Raw genomic sequence first — 23,171 nt, 5'->3', positions numbered from 1 at the left:
CCACTGGTAACCACAAATTGGATCTCTTTTTTTATGAGTTTAAGGCAGTAATATGAAAATTCTTCTTGCTTTTTCTTGACATTTTTAAATAAGTAAAGGAGTTATGTGTTAGCATAATCTTAAAGAACATTTTAAAAGCAATAAGTAATGAATAAGGTTACACTCACAGGTATTAAAAATGTGATAAAGTTGCAGCAATTAAAATGATGTGGTGCTGATGAAATAATTAAAGGAATAAATATCAAGTATATAAATATAAATAAATAAACATTATTATGTAATTTCCAATGGACAGCATAAAATAGTGGGACAACTGATGATCCACTTGGAAAAAGAAGAAAAAATTAGCTCATTTTATATCATTCACATCAAACATATTCAAGTGAATGAAGATTTTTTAAAATATATTTTTATTGATTTCAGAGAGGAAGGGAGAGGGAGAGAGAGATAGAAACATCAATGATGAGAGAGAATCATTGATCGGCTGCCTCCTGCACGCCCCCTACTGGGGACCAAGCCCACAACCAGGCATGTGCCCTTGACCAGAATCGAATTCGGGACCTTTCAGTCCGCAGGCTGGCTCTCTATCCACTGAGCCAAACCAGCTAAGACATGAATGAAGATTTTTAATGTAAAAGAAAATCACAAAAAATTATAAAGAATTTTAAGTTTGGGCCCTGGCCGGTTTGTTTAGTGGTTAGAGCAGGGGTGGGCAAGCTTTTTGACTCGAGGGCCACAATGGGTTCTTAAACTGGACCGGAGGGCCGGAACAAAAGCATGGATGGAGTGTTTGTGTGAACTAATATAAATTCAAAGTAAACATCATTACATAAAAGGGTACGGTCTTTTTGTTTTTAGTTTTATTCATTTCAAACGGGCCGATCCGGCCCGCGGGCTGTAGTTTGCCCACGGCTGGGTTAGAGTGTTGGCATGTGGACCAAAGGTCTCGGGTTCAATTCCTAGTCAAGGGCACATACCTGGGCTGCAGATTCAATCCCCAGCCCCAGTCAGGGTGCCTGTGGGAGGCAACCAATGGATGTGTCTCTCACATTTATGTTTCTCTCTCTCTCCCTCCCTCCCCTCCACTCTGTTTAAGGATCAATGGAAAAAGTATCCTTGGGTGAGGATTAGCAACAAAAACAGCAAAAGAGAATGTTAAGATTAGAAAAGAAAGTTTAAGACTGATGATTTAAAAGAATTTTTAAAAAGAGATTAAGTGACTAAAATATTTTTAATTTTTCTATTAAAAGAAAATCCACAAATAAAGTTAAAGGACATGGAAAATTTGGGGAAATGTTGCCATTGTTTGTGAAAAATAAAGAATTCACATTTTCAAAATGTAAAGAATACTAACAAATTCACACCCAAATGCAAAGTTGGTAAAGGACAAACAGGCAATTCCGAAATTAGAAATATGAATGGCCAATAAATTTGCACAAAGTTTCTCTTTTCCCAAATGGATAGTCAGCTGTCCCAGTATCCTGTTCTTTCCATTGGAAATTGCATAATAGTGTTTAGTTCCTCATATTTATGTATTTTATATTTATTTCTTTGATCCATACTATGTAGCATAATGGTCATACAAATGCAAATTAAAATGTTGTGAGTTTTTTAATTTACCAAATTGGAATAATTTTTTTTATATTCTACTATGTTGTATTGTCAAACATGCCAAGAAATGTGTGTCTCAAGCCCTGCTGGCAGGAGTGCAAATTGATCCAAGTTTTCTAGAGAGCAGTTTGTCAATTATGCATTAATTTGACCCTCTGATCTTACGCCTATGAATTTATGCTGAGGAAATAAGCACGGATCTATCCAAAGATTAACTACAACCCCTATTCACAGCATCATTGATTATTATAAGGAACATTTGAAAACAACCATAAAATGCCCCATAGTAGGGGACTGATTAAATTTCTTTTAATACCTCCCTACAATGGACCATCATTTCTATTGTAGAATGATGAAATGAAGTAATGCTGTAAAAAATCCTTCATGGCACGAAAAGATGCTTCTAATATGTTGTTCATGTTATTTTTCATGAACAATGCCAACATTTCCCCTCACATACAATACAATACCAGTTTTGTAAAACCAAAACATTTATGCATGTGCATCTGGAAGGACATATACTAAAACATTAACACTGTTCATTACCAGTGTTGGAATTATTAAGGAGATAATGGATTTTTTATTTTCTTTTTATTCTTAGCCATTTTTTCTTCAAATTTTTTAAATGAATAGTATATTTTTATAATAAGAAAAATAAGTATGAGATTGATTTTCACATATAATACATGACTTTTCTTACCACATTTCCAATAAATATGTACTTCTTCTTTGTTAACATTTCTTTTGTCTTATACTGAGCTAAGCATCTATTTGAGTTTCTTCATCATACTGATCTGTGACCTTCACTTGGAAGGAAAGCTAAAGACAAACCAGGACAGAAGAAAGAATAGAACCAAGGCAACACATCCAGGAAATAAGTTTAGCAAAGGCAGGTATGAGAAGAAACACAACAGAGGGGAGAGCCAACCAATGCAGCCATCAAGAGTGGTTGTTTCTACCCTGGCCGGTGTTGGAGCATCAGCACACACACCAAAGGGTCATGGGTTCGATTCCTGGTCAAGGACCCATACCTGGGTTGCAGGTTTGATCCTCAGCTCCAGTCAGGGTGCATGCAACTAATTGATGTGTCTCACAGCTCTCTCTCTCTCTCTCTCCCGGTCTCTCTCTCTCTCTCTCTCTTTCCCCCCCCTCCACTCTCTCTAAAAAAAAAAATCAATGAAAAAAATATTCTTGGGTGAGGATTAACAACAACAAAAAAAGACTGGCTTTTTCCACCCTGGCCAGTGTAGCTCATTTGGTTGGGCATTGTCGAGCCAGCCAATCAATGTTTTGCTCTCACATTGATGTTTCTCTCTCTTCCTCTCCCTTTCTTTCTCTCTCATATAAGAAAAGAAACAAACAGGAGTGGCTATTTCCAATGAATATATTGAATCTTCTTGTGTGTAAGTCAATACTGATAAGATTAATTAAATGTGTTAAATCAAATTTGTGCTGAATGAGATTACACTGCATCTTGGAAATATACTCTATCCTACATTATTCAGAGGTGGATCATATAGCTTGTAGTTTACACAGAATTTGGCTCCTTTTTTGATCCAAGTCTGTTGACTCATTTTGTGGGACCAAGAAGGTCCAGACATGATTAGTGTCTCCTGACCCCCATCTCTCCTCCACTAAGTATATCCTTTGCATGCCAAGCTTTGGGGATAGTCGTTATCAGGGCTGAACAACGTCTAGCAAGCAGGCTTGGACAGGTGCCATGTTTGAGACCATTAGACAGAATTTTCAAGAGGTGATGTTATGGGATGAATTGTGTTCTCCAAAAGGGAGGTGTTGAAATCCTACCCCAGTACTTCAGAATGTGACCTTATTTGAAAATAGAGGCTTTGCAAATATAGTCAAGTTAAGATGAGGTCGTTGGAGTGGAACCTAATCTAATATAACTGGTGTGCTTATACTTTGAGGAGATTTGGGCACAGACACGGATATGTACAAAGCGAAGATTATGTAAAGAAACAGAGAGGAGCACCATGTGAAGATTGGAGTGACTCTGTCACAAGTCAAGAAATGCCTGGGGCTACCAGAAGCTGGAAGAGACAAGGGGGGTTCCTTCTCCTACAGGTTTCAGTAGGAAGATGGCCCTGCCAACACCTTGGCTTGAACTTCTAAGCTCTAGCATTATGAGACAATAAATTTCTGTTGTTCTGGGCCACCCAATATAGCATGCTTTGTTACAGCAGCCATAGGAAACTAACACAGGTGTTATAATCACCCCTCCAAAAAAAAGTGCAGGTAATTCCTTAGGGATATTGGGAAATATTGAAGTATTGAGGATCTGCCCAGCCAATGTGCTCAGGGGTTGAGCATCAACCTATGAACCAGGAGGTCATGGTTCAATTCCCAGTCAGGGCATGTGCCTGGGTTGCGGGCTCGACCACCAGTGTTGGAGAGTGCAGGAGGTAGACAATCAATGATTCTCTCTCATCATTGATGTTTCTATCTCTCTCTCCCTCTCCCTTCTTCTTTTTAAAAAGGATTGAAGATCCGCCTCTACCTGCATGTGCAGGCAAAACTTCTGCCTGTTTTATACATATACCTTTACATATAACTTTTCATTTTGCCATCATTTTTCATGTTTAAATTGAGATCAAAGTTTGGTCTCCCTCACAGGAATACTGCACAGCATTAATATCTTAAAACATATTGGGAAGCACTTTGAAAAGGAAGGGAGTACATAAATATAGCAGAACCAGGTAACGTGACAGCCATAATAAACATGCTGAACAGAAGTGGCTATGAGACCTAATAGATTAAGGCAATTGTTAACTCCATTTAATGCTTTTTAAATGGCTTGCAATCTTATGATGCTTCACTAGTGTGTTAAAATAACACACTGCACCAGCTGATTGTGGTGTGCAGACAGAGTGATCTTGTAGAGCTGTCTACTTGGTTTACGTGCAACAGTGTGTGATGGCCATTCCCTAGAGGTTCACACAACAGACAACTCGTAAATAAGGCTATCCTAGGACGGCCAATGTTTTGCTAGCTAAATAAAATCTCTTTAGGAAAACTGCATGACCCAGAGTAACAGGAAGAAAACAAAAGGAGACCACGGGCCTTTGAGATGGAGCACCAGAGTGCCTTGAGACACATAGTTCTAGATTCAGTGGAAGACAGTACTCTATGAAGTCAGCCCACTCTTTTATCCCAAATGTCTCTGGTGTAGGGAAAAACACATGTTTTAGAGTGCGAAAATTGTTTTTACCTGTTCTCTTATACTTTAGTAAATCTGAGCAAACTTTTACATTTAGGATCAAGCTCTCACCCCAATATGTAAAGCAAACATCCCAACTCTTGAGCTAAAGGCACCCAGAATTATCTAAAAAGCTAAACATAGTAATACTACATACCACTGCACATAAAGATTTGAGGTCCACAGTTTAGTACTATATGACAGATACAGATTTTGGTACCAAGTGTGGTCCTAGAGGTTCTAATTAGAAATGGAGATGGAGAGAGAGATTTCAAGGAATGGGCTTACAAGATTATGGGGACTAGCAATCCTTAAGGAGGCTGGTAGGCTGGGAAGTCTCAGGCAAGAATTGTTGCTACTGTCTTGAGTCCGAATTTTTTCTTTCTCAGGGAAACTTGCTTTAGTCTTAAAGCCGATCAATTTATTGAATGAGGCCCTCCCACATTACCAGCAAAATCTCCTTTACTTAAAGTCAACTAATTGTACATGTTAAACACATTTACAAAATACCTTCATAGCAAGACAATGTTTGAATAACAGGATACCATAGTCTAGTCAAGATGACATATAAAACTAACCATCACTATCTCCAATAGTGATTTCTGTTTCCATTATAATTAACAATACAATCCCTTTGGTCATCCAATCACAATAAGACATCAAGTTTTATCTAAATTGTATTCTTTGTTCTCAGTTCTTCTAAAATCATGAAGAAACTATCATTTAAATTTAATTTGCATTAATAGTATTTTTTCATGGTTAAACACTACTTCCAGAGTCAACAATCCTATATAATAAAAGGCTAATATGCAAATTGTCCCCTTGACCAGGAGTTCGACTGGGAGTTTGACCAGAGGGTGGGCTGGCCAACCGCCTGCAGTCCCTCCCTCTGGCTGCCCCCCCATCAGCCCCTCCCACCCCAATAGAGGGCCGGGCAGGCCGGCCAACCACCCGCAGCCCCCGTCCCCAATCGGGGCAGGCTGGCCAGACCCCACCCATGCACAAATTCATGTAAGGGGCCTCTAGTTTCATATATAATAGCTCTACCACTAGGACAAAATCCTTAGTGGTTTGTGGATAATGTTTTGAAAACACTTATTTATAGCTGTGAATTGCCAGAAATAACAGCCAAATTAATAATTAAATAGAAAGCTTTTATTGTAAAATGAATAAACCTAAAATAAATAGGAACTATCTGTAATTCTTCAGTATACAAATTCATAGAGCTTTTATTTAACTGAACAGTTATTACAATAATAACTAACAACCCGACATCTTCCAAGTCCCCTGGAGCTCCTGGCCTCTAAATCCGAGAAAGCTGACAGGGACAGCCTGTGTGGGAGGAAATAAGAGAGAAAGCAATGAAAAAAACATGGGGGCCGGTGGGAAATACTCTGATCTGTTCTGTATTATTACACAGAGGAGAATCGATTTTTACAGTCATAAACTCAAATATGCAAACCTGTATTTTATTTTCCTGTAACTGAATTTAATTTCTGCCCTGAGCTTCCATTACTGCCTAATAGCAGAAAGTTTAATCTAATAATTTCCAGGTAAACTCAGTCAAATCAATGATTACTCATTCACTCCATGTTTTTAGTCAATTCAGGAATTTTTTTATCAGTAAAATCCAGGGATCCCCTGTTCCATTTTTACCTAGGGGCATAAGTGCCAGAGAACTTATAGAAGTGCCTGTGCTTGAGCTGGTGAGGTGTGTAGCTCTTGATGGTCTGTCTTCCATGATATCTACAGTCATGTAACTCATCTTGCTGGATCTTTAGTGGTGGGCATCTTTTCCAGCTGTCGTTTCTCATTCAAATGGTTCATGCAGCATCTGCTGACTCCTTCCCTTCATCATGATTTCCCTTCGCTCATGACTGGAAGTCACTTCTAACCCATCAGCCTTCTATCAGCTAGTCATACCCCTCTCATGAGAGCATGGAAACTTTCTAATGCCCTGTGCACTCCTCTGGGTCCACAGGTGACTTGTGGGGCAGCATCAGGCACTCTCTGTGCCGACTTGCCCTGTGGGCATTTGCCACTGCCAAATCATACTTTGGGAGGGGGATTTCTACCCAGGCCTAACTTGGGAAGGGAAGCACTAACACACCACACACACCACACACACAGCCGGGACTATAATGCCGTTATGCCCTAATTCTCAGACACACACACAGCCCAGAGAGGGGAGGCAAAGCATTGGGACCATTTTCATCAGAAGTTAACTCTATTCTCAGCTATCACTGAAAAAAATTTTTTCCACCAGTTCACCCTCTTGAATGGGGGATTAGTATGTACACAGACAGACCAGTGCTTCAGTATTCAAAGACTTTTCTCACCAACACATTTTCGTTGTAAGGGAAACCCTAAGGATATTTTTTATAAAGAGTATTTTTATTTTAGCTATATCACCCTTTGCCAAAGATAGCAAAGTTACACTGATATAAAAAAAAAAAAAGTTGAGAATTTTGGCCAAAAAAAATGAAAGTGCAGGGATTTAGCCTTTCATGTCACTGTAGTTACAATGTTCTAACAGAGAAGCTGTTATTGTTCTACCTGGACCATGGGACACCAGTACTGAAGCTTCCTTGTTTAGGAGGTCTGACAGGTTTATATTTGAATCCCAGGTCCATTAAATTCTCTCTAATTGGTCTTAGACCAGTTATTTAACCTTTCTGAAACTCATTTCCTCCTTTTTCATACCTGTCTCACAGAATTACTCTGAGAGTGAAATGGAATAACAAGAGATAAATTGGTGCCCTAATCCAATAGGGCAAAATTTGAAAGTTACCAGTTGGCACAATCTAAACATAAATAACTTATAAAAGCTAAATTTCTTTGTAGATTAGATAAAGATAAGATTGCCATGACAAAATAATCATCTTTCCAGGATGATTTTAAAGATATTTTAATATCTAAGTATTCAGGACTATTCGACATCTTAGGCCAATCACTCATTACTTCCTGTCCCTTCCTACACAGACATATGTCCATTATATCTGCTCTATAATTCTACTTCAATTCCAGTAAAGCAAAATCTACCCAGATTGGTGAGTTTTCACATAGCAGCAACTTTTAAATGTTGGCTTGGCTGTGCCCTGGAAAAGCAAACACTGGGCCCTGTTACATCTGGGATTATATAAGAAGTTTTCTGTAGTTTGGAGATTCCTTGATCTATGGATATTGTACTTGCTCCTGACTTGGTACTTGCTCATCTCCTCTAAGGAGAGTTTATCACTTGATCTATTCTCAAGCTAACCCTGACTCACCTCTGCTATTTCAGTCTTGCTTCCAACCTTGTTTCCAGGATCCACTGCTGCCCACAGTGTCCCTACCTTGGGAGATGACCTCAGACCAAAGACCCAAGGAAGCTGTACTCCTGAATTTAAAACCAAAATCAACAGGAGGAATTTTAAAGGTTTAAGGGGAAAAAAAGGTTATTATCAAAGTAGAAGAGAAAGATGATTTACACTAAGTATGGTGACCCTTGAAGAGGATATGATTAAGAACAGAAGGCAGAGTTATGGGATTTTTATTTTATTTTTTAAGAAATGAGGGATTTCACTGGAGGAGCTCAAAACCTATGCATTATATTATACTCTATTGTATTGTTCCTTCTTCTCACAAAAGAGTGAATCACATTCGATATATTCACTATTGTCAGAAAGTGGGGTTCTAGATGAGAATGTTAGAGCCAGATGATGCTTTAGAAATCAGTCATAAAAAAAGAAATTAGTCATCTGGTCTGACTTCCTTGTGATTCTTGAAGACTAGCCCAGGAAGATTTAATGACTGGACCAAGTTGATACAGCTGCCCCATGGCAAAGGGGAGACTAGAACCAGCCCTTTCTGATTGGTGTTTCTAGTTTCTTGGGATATATTCCTAGAAGTGGGATCACTGGGTCAAATGGGAGTTCCATTTTTAGTTTTTTGAGGAAACTCCATACTGTTCTCCACAGTGGCTGCACCAGTCTGCATTCCCACCAGCAGTGCAAGAGGGTTCCTTTTGCTCCATATCCTCGCCAGCACTTGTTGTTTGTTGATTTGTTGATGAAAGCCATTCTGACAGGTGTAATATGGTACCTCATTGTCGATTTGATTTGCATCTCTCGGATGATTAGTGACTTTGAGCATGTTTTCTTTGTCTCTTGGCCTTCTGTATGTCCTCTTTTGAAAAATATCTATTTAGGTCCATTGCCCATTTTTTGATTGGGTTGTTTATCTTTCTTTTGTTAAGGTGTATGAGTTCCCTGTAAATGTTGGAGATTAAACCCTTATCGGCGATAACATTGGCAAATATGTTCTCCCATGCAGTGGTCTTTCTTGTTGTTTTGCAGGATAATGTCTCTTAATAAGACAATAAAGAAATAACATACTTGCCCTAGCTGGTTTGGCTCAGTGGTAGAGCATCAGCCTGCAGACTAAAGGGTCCCAGGTTTGATTCCAGTCAAGGGCACATGCCTGGGTTGTGGGCTTGATCCCCATTGGAGGGCGTGCAGTAGGCAGCCAATCAATGATTCTCTCTCATCATTGATAATTCTATCTCTCTCTCTTGCCCTCTCCCTTCCTCTCTGATATCAATAAAAATACTTTTTAAAAAAAAGAAATAACATACTTTCAGCCAATGATAGATTAATCACACTATTGTTCCAGGCAAATGGAGATGAAAGGAATAAAGTCCAAATTTAGTAAAAAGCCATAACAATGAGTTTTGAAAGGGAACCCTTCTCTAGGAACCGGCCAGCCCTCAAACTTAAAGCCTCCAGAACTGATCATTCCTACCATCATAACCCAAGGGCCTACCATTGGGTCCTTCCAATCCCTCCACCTTCTTGAAGTCTTTAGTTTTCAGATAAGTTGACTTGAGCCTCCATCCCACATGATGTTCATAGCCCTTCTCAGTATTTCTGAGAATTCTTGGTGGTAAGAACATATATATTTCTCCTGGTTGCCTCTCACTCTTATTTCCTACTCTATTCACTTCTTGTGGCAACATCTGCAATATGGAAACTAGCCCTGTTTCCTTATTCTCAAAACTATTAACATAAAACAGTGGCATATGACAGAATTTTACCAAAGTTTTAAAAAACTGGCAAAGGACCATATATTAACTATGTTTCTAGCTTCTGTAAACTCAGTGCTTTCATATCTGCCCTACATGCATATGCTGGGCATGCCTCATTCTGGACAACCCAATCATTTGCTTGAGTTACTTTGCCTTGACCCCTGCCCCCTCAAGAGGAATCCTCATTGGGGGGGCATGATTTTCTAATACAAACCAGCCAATATAGAGTCCACACCCCCAAACACTTTTTTTAAACATATTTTTATTGATTTCAGAGAGGAAGGGAGAGGGAGAGAGAGATAGAAACATCAATGATGAGAGAGAATCATTGATCGGATGCCTTCTGCATGCCCCCTGCTGGGGATCAAGCCCACAACCCGCGTATGTGCCCTTGACTGGACTCGAACCCAGGACCCTTCAGTCCGCAGGCTGACGCTCTATCCACTGAGTCAAACCAGCTAGGGCCCAAACACTTTTTTATAGGTCTCTCACACTCTTGGCCCCAGGTAACTCAAAACAGCCCCTTTCTCTCAGACCCAAACACTTTTTTATAGGTCTCTCACACTCTTGGCCATTATCCACCTGCACTAATCACCCCAGGTAACTCAAAACAGCCCCTTTCTCTCAGGGTCTGATAAAATTATTCAAACTAACAATCTAAGCCTATTTATCTTACCTCGACTGTTGCTTCCTGAAATATAATAATAAACTTTTGCCCATATTTCCTCCCTTTCCTTTGCTTCATGGCCAACCCTGGTGTTCCCTCATGTGGTTCCAGATAGCATAGTGTGCCCATTTTCCTTGGGAACTTGAGTAACAAACTATCTTTTCCATGGCAATCATTTGCTGTTGTCCTCACTATATCTCAAATTTTCCATTAACACACTCTATTCTAGAACAGATCATAACAGGGTACACAGAACAGGAATCAGCCTACTGTGTATTACTCAACCTCACTGTTCCTTAGCCATCCCCTGATAAGGAATTTCTTAGCAGCTATATTTTTGTGGGACTAATCTCCCACTGAGGCCATTACTCTCCATGGTTTCTTTTCTTCTCATCCTTGGGGTTCCCCACACCCTGACACAGATAGCCTCTCAATGGTTTTTGTTGTTTGTTTTTTTAATGAGTGAGTAAATGAGTTGAGTGAAGTGCCGACATACTCAGATTTGGCCTGGTATCCTTTACTTTTCTAGCCTTAAGGAGTAAAATTAAATAAGGTGTATTCCATGGTTATTGCAGTAAATTCTTCATACAGTACACAACAAATTCTCTTATACCTTCTCCTCTTCTCTGAGTTCTTGTTGGAGTTCCACAACCTGTGATATATGTAACTAAACTCAAGATCTGATCTTTCATATGTAAAATAAGTGATTAGATGATCTTTAAAGCCATGTGCATCCCTAACATTCTCTGATTCAATAGACACACCCTGAAACTTGTCTCTGGGAGAAGGGGTCACAATGCTTTCTGGTTGCTAGGATTGGATGTGGCACTTAGAAGGAGCCCACGTTGTGGAAGTCATACAGAAAGCATTAATAAAGAATAACATCAAACGTCAAGCATTCTATTCGGGAGGTGGGAAGGGGAGTTAGTTGTTAGAACATATATATCTCAAACAAAGGATCATCCTTAAAAAGCAGATGACTCATCAACAAAAGTAGGATTTTATAAATGTAATGTTTCAAATTGCATCAAAACTGGCCTTGTGGGAAAAAAAAAAAAACACCCTTATTTCCTCCTCCATTCAGCTCTGAGTGTAGCTGTGTCATCCCTGCACTGTGGCATTTGTTCAGTGAACCAATGTCCTTCTCAAAAGATTGTTTTTCACCCACAAAAATAACTCTGAATCACTGGCTCTATGAGTTTTTTCCCTTTGTTTTGTTCACAGCATGAATGACAGATTTCAGTGTATTTATTTCTTGCATAAGCAAAAGTTGCCACTAACCTAAAATGCTCTATGTTGCAAATGAAAACCGTTGCTTCTTAATTTCGAATGTTGGGTAACTATGCAGTTCTAATTAGGAGTTCATGATTCTCCTAAAGGAAGGATATGAGCAACAGGGAAAAATAAAAGAAGTGGCACAGAGGATGGGAAAACTACTGATATTCAACGCTTTTTTCATATACAACTTAAAAAATTCCCTTAGTAATTATTTCTATAGCTTTCTATAGTGTCTAGGATCAAATCGTTGAAAGAATTTTACATATGTTTCCAGATTTCATAAAGAAAAAATATTTAACACAGACATACAATGCTCTTTTCTGCCTCCCCTATTAAATAATTATTTTTTCTATAAACATCCCTGTACATGTAACCTAACGTTCAGTTTTTCCTTGTGAGTTTGCTACAGATAGTAATTTTCATCTCTACTGCTATGTCCTCTCAGAAGATATATCTCTCCACTCAGATCACTTACTACACATTCTTGTAATTGCTTGTCCATTTAATTGACCAGAAAAATGTAATCTCCTTGAAGGCAGAGCCCATTACTGGTTCCTTTAATAAATGAATAAATTAGTTAAAAGAAAATTAATAAGTTAATTCAAAGGGAATATAGATAACATATGCAAAATATATCATGTCCCTAAGAGAAAATTTTATATTTCTTTAATGTCAGATCTATGACTCAAATATTCTAATGTAATTTTCATTTTTTTCAGGCTCATTGAGATATTAATGACATATGTAAGTTTAAGGTGTACAAGGTGATGATTTGACACATGTATATATTTTCAAGTGATTGCCTCAATAAGGTTAGTTAACACCACTATCCCCTCACACCATTACCTTTTTCCTGTGTGCGGTGATAATTTTTAAGATCTCTCTTAACAACTTTCAAGTGTATAATACAGGATTATTAACCATTCTGGTAATCATCATTCTACTCTCTATTCAAGTTTGGCTTTTTTATATTCCACATATGGGTGGGAAACTACAGTATTTGTCTTTCTCTGTCTGACTTTCTAATGTGATTTTAATAGTAGCAAACAGAAGGCCAATGGTTTCAAAACATTTCAAAAACAAAGATAAAGCACTAAGATAATATCCTGATAGACAATTCCATTATCTCTTTAACTAAAACTTCAAAGTTTTCATTCTGTATCTTGGAATTCCAGGAATGGACATAACCTCTGACATTTAACAAGAGCAACAGCTCTGGCCAGTTTCTTTTCAGCAGTTAGAGTCTTGGCCCAGGGACTGAAGGGTCCCAGGTTCCATCTCGTGCCAGGAGGTAACCAATTGATGTGTCTCTCTTACACAGATCTCTCTCCCCTTCCTCCCTTCCACTACCTCTAAAAAAAATCAATCAATGGAAACAAGAGCAACATTTCAGATGCCTTCACAGTAAACTGGAATCCAATGGTTTTGCAAATGCTTAAAATCAGGTCATCACAGATCATTAGCATTACAAAGGACCTCCGAGTCTCCAGCCCAATCTCTCCCATTGCAGTTGAGAGCAGGCCCTGTAAATGGGTGCCGCCCACAGCAACCTTCCAGCTCCTTCTTCAGAACCCATGTCCTGCCACCTGCTGCCACGCTGGCCAACAGGTCTTTACTTTTCCATTCAGTCGCCAAAACTCCTCAATCTCAGGGAAATTTTAACCACCCAATGGAAAACGTAAATTAACGTAAAAAATGAAATCTTACTGATAAGCCTCGACAAATTCTGAATCTTGCCCTTAAGTTTCTTTCCAATTTAAAAAATATATGTAAAAGCCATGGTGGCCTTCAGACAAGCAATGGTCTGCTGACTTGAACAAAACCTTAACAGAATTTGGTTACCAATACGTAACCTATAAAGACTGCCTCTGCATGGGCCACCTTCGTTGTTCCTGGGCACAAACATCTGTGATCAGAATTCTCTCCACTGAAGTATTTCCAACCCGGAAAGTATCGAGGGCAGGCGACGTCCTAGCACTTACGGTGCAGCAGCGCCACCTAGCGTCCCTTATGAAGGACTCTTTCTCCCTGCCAAAACCACAGCCTTTCCTGGTGGTAGAGCCTGAACCTGCTTCTACCTTATTACAGGAAATCCTTTCATTCACAGATTACAATTCATCTAGCAAATAGGAATCATCTATCATAAAGCCAACTGAGACCAGAAACAATTTATATTGGTGAGCAGGAACCTCAGTCTTCATCTCTTTTATTTTATTTTATTTTTTTTAATTAAATCTTTATTGTTCAGGTTACCATCTCTTTTATTTTAAATAAATACTTCAATTATTTAAGTTGCACTTTTTTCCCCAGCTGTACCTAAGTAAAAGAAGGCAACAACTGAAATTGACAGCAGCAATTTAAAGTGCACCACTTCACAAAAACCCTCAGTGGGACAGAAAAGAGCACACAAACATGAAAAGGGAATATATAACATTCACTTATTTACCAAAGTTAGTATCACGAGCCTCAAGGGAGCACTTGATTATCTCTAAAGATACAGTCATTAAGAAAAAGAAAAAATATCAGATTTTTTTCCAGGTTTACTTGGCTGTCAAGGGCATGCTGACATTAAACTTGAGAGCCCTTGCTCTTGTGCTGTGTGTTTACTTGGGCTCATGTTCTTTTGATGCAAGGCAAAATGACATTTGATGAAAGTGAACCCCCTTACCCTTAAGGAATGATTGTTGAGGGATCAAGCCTGAAGGAGCCTTCATTGCATGGTAGATCCCAAATCGACAGCCAAGCTTCTTGGCTTGACACACTTTATCTCTGGGTAGTGCATATATTCTATTCCAAATAAAAGAAGTTCACCGTGCTCTAAGAAGCAATTTCCACACGAGAGGGAAAAAACATAAAGGTAACTTGTAACAATCTTTTACTTAATTAATGTAAGAATGAACTTGGTCATCTCAGACAGAAAAAAAATAATAGCACTGCTTGAGTTAGTACCTTAAGGGGAGTTCATTAATAAGAAAGAAACCCAGTGAGTCTTGTCAAGGTTTAAAAACCAAAAACCATGGGTGCAAATAAAATTGCTACAATCAGGCCATCTCCCATTTCCCCTGTGTATTTGTCTCTTCCTGACAATTGTCTATGATTATTTGAATATGCCCAGGTGAGTCCTGTTAAAGGTCACCTGGGGTTTTCAGAAACTGGAAGATTATAAAGCTATATCTGAACTCTACAAGAGGAGAAGTTCTGAGACTGTTCCTCACGCATCCTGGGCTAATTCTTTATTTCTGCGTTTCATGAAAGAACAGTGTTTCCTGAGAGCTGGGGTAGCCTTGTTCAGAATGAGATTCCCCAAGCTGCTGGTCCACATTCCACCTAGAGAGTGGCAGGTCAGAAACACAAAGCATTGCCTGAATTGGAAGTTTCATGTAATGGTCAGTCAGCCAAGAAAAGGTGAAAAGAAAAATCTTAAATAACTTGTTAGTGCCCAGGTTTCTAACATAAGTGTGAACGACCAATTCTAGGAAAAATTTCTATAGTAACAAAGGAGCTAAAGAGAACCAAAACCCAGAACAGGAGGGCCAAAGAAGGCAGGGGTCTGGTTTTTATGGTTAATGTCCCTTTCCCACTTTTCTTATTCACAAAATTAGTGGATAGCTCTGACCTGTTGGGAGTTAACTAGTGTCAGAGCTACCTATGGTCAGGAAGACGCTGTTTCTTTCATGTTCTCAAACTGAGACATTTGCTGCAGTTTCCATGGGAATAAAAGGAGAAGGGCATTTATTATCTCAAAGGACTCTCGGAAATAATAGCCTCTTTCTGGAAATTTCCCCAACCTAGTTTATGAAAAAAGAACCACCATAGAAGCAGGGAACTCCCTTTGATTGAAGAGATCGCCAATTTCAGAATAAAAATTAGGAAAGAGCTCCATGTTATTTCTTCTCAAGTTCACCCAAATATGACCATCCTAGGGACTCGTCACTCTTTTCTCATTATCATTCTTGTTTTGATAATGACAATTTGTGAGCATAGACATGTTTCTTTCAAGTAGGCCTCGATATGACTATTTTTTATTTGGAATTTTTCAATGTAGGATGAGCATTTTTATTTTCCCTAGGGCCATAATGAAATGCCAGATTTCCTTTTGTAGAGCAGCCTTGCTGGAAGGGATTCTGCTGAAAGACAAAAAGAGAGAATGGAGAAGGGGAGACCACCATGTACGTGGCCCAAAGCACAGCCTACTTTTATTCTATGAAAGCCTGTGTGCTCTTGCTGTCAGGTCTTGCCATCTGCGTGCTGATTATCACTGGGAAGGAAAAGCAAACCCAGTGGCAAGCAGTTGAATCTTTAGATGCTAGAAGACCAATCTGGGGTCTCTTTTATATAACAAGCCAATGATCTTGGTTGCTAAGGATACCTTTTCACAACAAATATGTAAAGTAGAGAGACCTTGACAAAAGGTTAAGGAGGCTGAATAGAATTCTACAATGAGGCTGCCTGTTATTGTTTCTCGCACACCTGAGTGTTGTTGCTTTTAAATGGTATACGGCTTTTAGACAGCATAACAAGCCCATATTGTTCAGAAATAATTCCCAGAATTAGCGAATCTCTCCCCGCTCCCCTCACCCGCTGCCTCTGGGAACCACAAATCTGTGGTTCTGAATGGAAGCTGGAGTTCAGAAGACAAAGAGGCTTCCCTGAGGTGCCAGGCAGGTGAGGAATACAGTGGCCCTGAAATTCTACTTCACATCAATATCAATGCCCCACACAGATTTCTCTGCCCTGTGGGCTATACAAAGGTTTCCTATGGGTCCAACAGTACTTTTTATAAAAATTGAGCAAACATTTAAAAAAAATGGGAAGATCTCAAACAAAACAGACCCCAGGTTTCTTGCTTCTATTAAACATGAGAAGACATCCAAATGCCTAACAGCTACATAAAAGATGCTCAGCATCACTAATCTTTGGGGAAATGCAAATCAAAACCATGATGAGATATCGCATCATACCTGTTAGACTTGCTTTTCTCAAAGACAGGAGAAAGACGTGCTCACAGGGATGTGGAGAAAAGGGAAACCTTGAGCACTACTGGTAGGAATGTAAATTGGTGCAGCTACTATGGGTTCTTCAAAGAATTAAAATAGAGCTACCATATGGCCCAGCAATCCCACTTCTGGGTATATATGCAAAAGAAACAAAATCATTATCTTGAGAAGATATATGCACCCCAAGTTTACTGCAGCATTATCTACAATAGCAAGACATGGAAGCAACCTAAGTGTCCATCAACAGATGAATGGATAAGAAGTTGTGTATATACCCAATGGAAAAATATTCAGCCATAAAAAGGAAGGAAATTCTGTCATTTACAACAACATGGATGGACCTTAGGACATTATATTAAATGAAATAAATCAGACAGAGAAAGACAAATACAACATGATCTCTTATATGTGGAATCTTGACGAAGAAGAAGAAGAAGAAGAAGAAGAAGAAGAAGAAGAAGAAGAAGAAGAAGAAAAGAAAAAACAGATTGTTGGTTGCCAGAAACAGTGGAAAAGGTGGGGGAAGAAATGGATGAAAATGATCAAGAAATACAAACTTCCAGTCATAAGGTAAATAAGTCCTGAGTGCAATATGTAGCATGGCAACCTTAATTAACAATACTGCACTGCATTTTTGAAAGTTGCCTAGAGAGTAAATCTTAAAAGTTTTTTTTCTCATAATAAGAAAAAAATTTTGTTACTATATAAGGTGATTGATGTTAACTAAACTTATTGTGGTGATCAATTCACAATATATACATATATAAAATCATTTTTTAAAGGAGAAGATCTGGTAGCAATGAGCAGCAACCTGACCGCTCTAGCTACCAAAAACTAGAACAAACTCATTCCACCTGGAAGTATCCACATATGATTGTTGTGTTGAGGTAAATGTTTTGAGGATGGAATGTTATTAAATAATTTCATTTTTAAATTTTTATTAAATTTTAAATTTTTATTTATTTTTATTAATTTTTTAGGGTGGCATTGATTAATAGGATCATATAGCTTTCAAGTGTACATTTTATGATACATGATCTGTATGTTGCATTGTGTGTCTACCACCCAAAGTTAAATCATCTTCTGTCACCAAATATTTGGCCCACTTTATTTCCTACCTCTTTCACTCCCTTTCCTCTGGTAACCACCATACTACAACTTCATTTTTAACATAAGTATTGAGTAATATTATTATATCATAGGATCTGATGTTGAACATGTTTTCTTTCTCCTAAAGTTTAATGATGAATTTTATTTTTTATAAAGTGCAGCAATTCATAAATTCATGGTGAGCTAGGTATATATTTTTATAGTGAGTTCTATACTGATAGATACTTAGAATAAAAGATAGAACATAAGTTTATTATTTCATGTTTACCATATATATCATCCAAACTGGTTTCTACATTCTTGATGACATTGCATCAAGAATGCATATTGTTTCTTATTGAGAAATAATCTTTATAACCATTTTTTCATTTCCATAGTTAGGTCATTTATGAATTCTTAGCAGCGTGGAACCAATTCAGTCCCTAAAAGTTTCCTGAGATTTTATTCTAATTGCTAATTTCAGCCAAAACATCTTTTAGCACACAATCCTGATAAGCTCTCTGGGCAAATACAGACAGTGTGGCATTTCGTTCAATCTCTCTATAAAAGGGATAATTCGCTATGTTATAAAAATGGAGGTGTTTCACTTAACCCAGGACGAAAAGGTCTGCCTCATCCTAACTACCCCTACTTTACTAAAAATATTAAACCTCACTTTGAAAAATTGTATTCATTATGTTAATAAGTGAGCAAATGAATTACCAAAAAATGTTAATCTAATACATAATTGATGGTATTACAAATAAATTGAACACTCCTTGTGCCTCATGAATCTCAAACATAAACATCTTCTCTTAACTCAGGTCCATATTTAAAGTAATAATCATGGGAACTCTATGAATAACATGCTTAAAAGTGCTTCCCCAAAAGAATACTGAAATTACTTTTCCCATTAAAAATTCTATGACAATTTCTCTTCCTTCTTCCTAAAAAAATCTAATTTAAATTTAAAAAAATAATTCAGAAATCTAATGTCCCAAAGGTCCTAAAGAAAACAAATGCATATTCCACTTGGAATGAGGAAACCTAATAAGAAGGTATTCACCTGTGTAATTAATAGGCAGCCGAATGTCTGACACAAGCTCTGCCATCGGTTCAAGCTGTCATTCCGACCCTGAAACAAGGCCCAGAGACCCTTGGCTTTATCCTGTTCCTCTTGACTTCACTGAGAGGTCTTCCCAAATGTTCTTACTCCATTCTTTTCAAGACTCCACTTTCCCAAAGGGCCCAGAGGATAACAGTTAAGAAAGTCTGATGTGGCATTCCTTAAGCTCTAAACACAAATGTGTTTATGGAATAGAGAGAAAGCCTGTTGTGGATTAACCAGTGAGAAATTTTTTATAAGGAGAATTCTACGATGGCCCCAAGAGTCCTACTGTACATGCACTGTACAATCTCCTCCCCTTGAGTGTGACTGTGAAGGGATTATTCCTGTGATTATATTACATCACATGGCAGAAGGGATTTTGCAGATGCAATTCAGGTCACTTATCAGTTGGCAGCTTATCAAAAGAGAAGCCATTTTAGATGGCCCCAGCCTAATCAGACGAGATCTTGAAAGTCACTGGGCCCTTCCTGAAAAAGAGATTCAGAGGATGAGAGAGGATCTCCTGCTGGCCTCACAGCGGGCACACTGCCATGATAAAGAGAGGACCATGTGACAGGGCAGGCAGGCAGCATCTAGGATATGAGAAGGAATCCCAGTTGGCCAACAGCAAGATGTGAGAACCTCCATCCTACAACCATAAGGAACTGAATTCAACCAACAACCAATGAACTTAGGAGAGGTCCCCAATCTCCAGGAGGAGATGGAAACCCTGGCCAAAACCTTGATTTCAGCCTTGTGAGACCTTAAGAACAGGATCCAACAAAAACATGCCTGGACTCCTGTGTGATCACAGAAAAATATATATGTTGGTCTCTGCCCCTGGGACCTGGCACAGAGCTCCTAAAACCCTGGTGATTTTCTACGTGATAAGAGCACTAGGAGCATATTTTGTTCTAATATATGGTTTTTGACCTCAGTTGCTGACACAGAGTTCCTTAAGCCTGTGTTTTGTTCCTTTCAAACAACCTGCTTTTATCAGCAGGGGTTTTTTCTCTTAACTCAGGTCCATATTTAAAGTAATAATCATGGGAACTCTATGAATAACATGCTTAAAAGTGCTTCCCCAAAAGAATACTGAAATTACTTTTCCCATTAAAAATTCTATGACAATTTCTCTTCCTTCTTCCTAAAAAAAACTAATTTAAATTTAAAAAATAATTCAGATATCTAATTTCCCAAAGGTCCTAAAGAAAACAAATGCATATTCAACTTGGAATGAGGAAACCTAATAAGAAGGTATTCACCTGTGTAATAAATAGGCAGCCAAATGTCTGACACAAGCTCTGTCATCAGTTCAAGCTGTCATTCCGACCCTGAAACAAGGCCCAGAGACCCTTGGCTTTATCCTGTTCCTCTTGACTTCACTGAGAGGTCTTCCCAAATGTTCTTACTCCATTCTTTTCAAGACTCCACTTTCCCAAAGGGCCCAGAGGATAACAGTTAAGAAAGTCTGATGTGGCATTCCTTAAGCTCTAAACACAAATGTGTTTATGGAATAGAGAGAAAACCTGTTGTGGGTTAACCAGTGAGAAATTTTTTATAAGGAGAATTCTACGATGGCCCCAAGAGTCCTACTGTACATACACTGTACAATCTCCTCCCCTTGAGTGTGACTGTGAAGGGATTATTCCTGTGATTATATTACATCACATGGCAGAAGGGATTTTGCAGATGCAATTCAGGTCACTTATCAGTTGGCAGCTTATCAAAAGAGAAGCCATTTTAGATGGCCCCAGCCTAATCAGACGAGATCTTGAAAGTCACTGGGCCCTTCCTGAAAAAGAGATTCAGAGGATGAGAGAGGATCTCCTGCTGGCCTCACAGCGGGCACACTGCCATGATAAAGAGAGGACCATGTGACAGGGCAGGCAGGCAGCATCTAGGATATGAGAAGGGATCCCAGTTGGCCAACAGCAAGAAAGTGAGAACCTCCATCCTACAACCATAAGGAACTGAATTCAACCAACAACCAATGAACTTAGGAAAGGTCCCCAATCTCCAGGAGGAGATGGAAACCCTAGCCAAAACCTTGATTTCAGCCTTGTGAGACCTTAAGAACAGGATCCAACTAAAACATGCCTGGACTTCTGTGTGATCACAGAAAAATATATATGTTGGTCTCTGCCCCTGGGACCTGGCACAGAGCTCCTAAAACCCTGGTGATTTTCTACGTGATAAGAGCACTAGGAGCATATTTTGTTCTAATATATGGTTTTTGACCTCAGTTGCTGACACAGAGTTCCTTAAGCCTGTGTTTTGTTCCTTTCAAACAACCTGTTTTTATCAGCAGGGGTTTTGCAGTATTTCTTCCCTCCCCATGTTGAAAGGGTAAAATCACTGTGAACCAATGGCCATGACGAGGTGCTATGTGTCTGTCAGGGAGTGTACACAGGTCTTGGTACCAAAGAGTGAAAGCAGTGTCTGTCCCTACAATTTTAGGCGCTCCTTGACCTGAGAAGGTACATGTCTATGAAGGGACTAAGCAAGAGTAATTCTATGCCTATTGCACACACACACACACACACACACAAAAATGTGGGAGGGGATGTATTAGATAACTTACAAAATATTAAAACACAAAGCGACAATTAAAATTTTAAATGTAATATTTTAAAGAACAATATGTGTACTTAGCATGAATTAAGCAGTAAAATTGAACACTCATTTGATCATGAGTTTTCTGGTAACCAAAACAGAAAAGCAAAGAAAGTTTAGTGTGATTATATTACATCACATGGCAGAAAGGATTTTGCAGATGCAATTCAGGTCACTCATCAGTTGGCAGTTTATCAAAAAAGAAGCCATTTTAGACAGCCCCAGCCTAATCAGACGAGATCTTGAAAGTCACTGGGCCCTTCCTGAAAAAGAGATTCAGAGGATGAGAGAGGTTCTCCCGCTGGCCTCACAGGGGGCACACTGCCATGATAAAGAGAGGACCATGTGACAGGGCAGGCAGGCAGCATCTAGGATATGAGAAGGGATCCCAGTTGGCCAACAGCAAGAAAGTGAGAACCTCCATCCTACAACCATAAGGAACTGAATTCAACCAACAACCAATGAACTTAGGAGAGGTCCCCAATCTCCAGGAGGAGATGGAAACCCTGGCCAAAACCTTGATTTCAGCCTTGTGAGACCTTAAGAACAGGATCCAACAAAAACATGCCTGGACTCCTGTGTGATCACAGAAAAATATATATGTTGGTCTCTGCCCCTGGGACCTGGCACAGAGCTCCTAAAACCCTTGTGATTTTCTAAGTGATAAGAGCAGTAGGAGCATAGTTTGTTCTAATATATGGTTGTTTGTTTGTTTTTTAATATATTTTTATTGATTTTAGAGAGGAAGGAAGAGGAGGAGATGGAAACCCTGGCCAAAACCTTGATTTCAGCCTTGTGAGACCTTAAGAACAGGATCCAACAAAAACATGCCTGGACTCCTGTGTGATCACAGAAAAATATATATGTTGGTCTCTGCCCCTGGGACCTGGCACAGAGCTCCTAAAACCCTGGTGATTTTCTACGTGATAAGAGCACTAGGAGCATATTTTGTTCTAATATATGGTTTTTGACCTCAGTTGCTGACACAGAGTTCCTTAAGCCTGTGTTTTGTTCCTTTCAAACAACCTGTTTTTATCAGCAGGGGTTTTGCAGTATTTCTTCCCTCCCCATATTGAAAGGGTAAAATCACTGTGAACCAATGGCCATGACGAGGTGCTATGTGTCTGTCAGGGAGTGTACACAGGTCTTGGTACCAAAGAGTGAAAGCAATGTCTGTCCCTACAATTTTAGGCTCTCCTTGACCTGAGACGGTACATGTCTATGAAGGGACTAAGCAAGAGTAATTCTATGCCTATTGCACACACACCAAAAAAAATGTGGGAGGGGATGTATTAGATAACTTACAAAATATTAAAACACAAGGCAACAATTAATGTAATATTTTAAAGAACACTATGTGTACTTACCATCAATTAAGCAGTAAAATTGAACACTCATTTGATCATGAGTTTTCTGGTAACCAAAACAGAAAAGCAAAGAAAGTTTAGTAAGAGATCTCACTTCCAAATAGAAAAGGGCACATAAATTCTTCTGACTGAAGAACCAGCTTCTAAATCGAAATAGAA

The sequence above is a fragment of the Myotis brandtii genome, unplaced genomic scaffold, assembly GCF_000412655.1.
Source record: "Myotis brandtii unplaced genomic scaffold, ASM41265v1 scaffold154, whole genome shotgun sequence".
Taxonomy (NCBI): domain Eukaryota; kingdom Metazoa; phylum Chordata; class Mammalia; order Chiroptera; family Vespertilionidae; genus Myotis; species Myotis brandtii.
Note: the sequence above shows the minus strand (reverse complement) of the source record.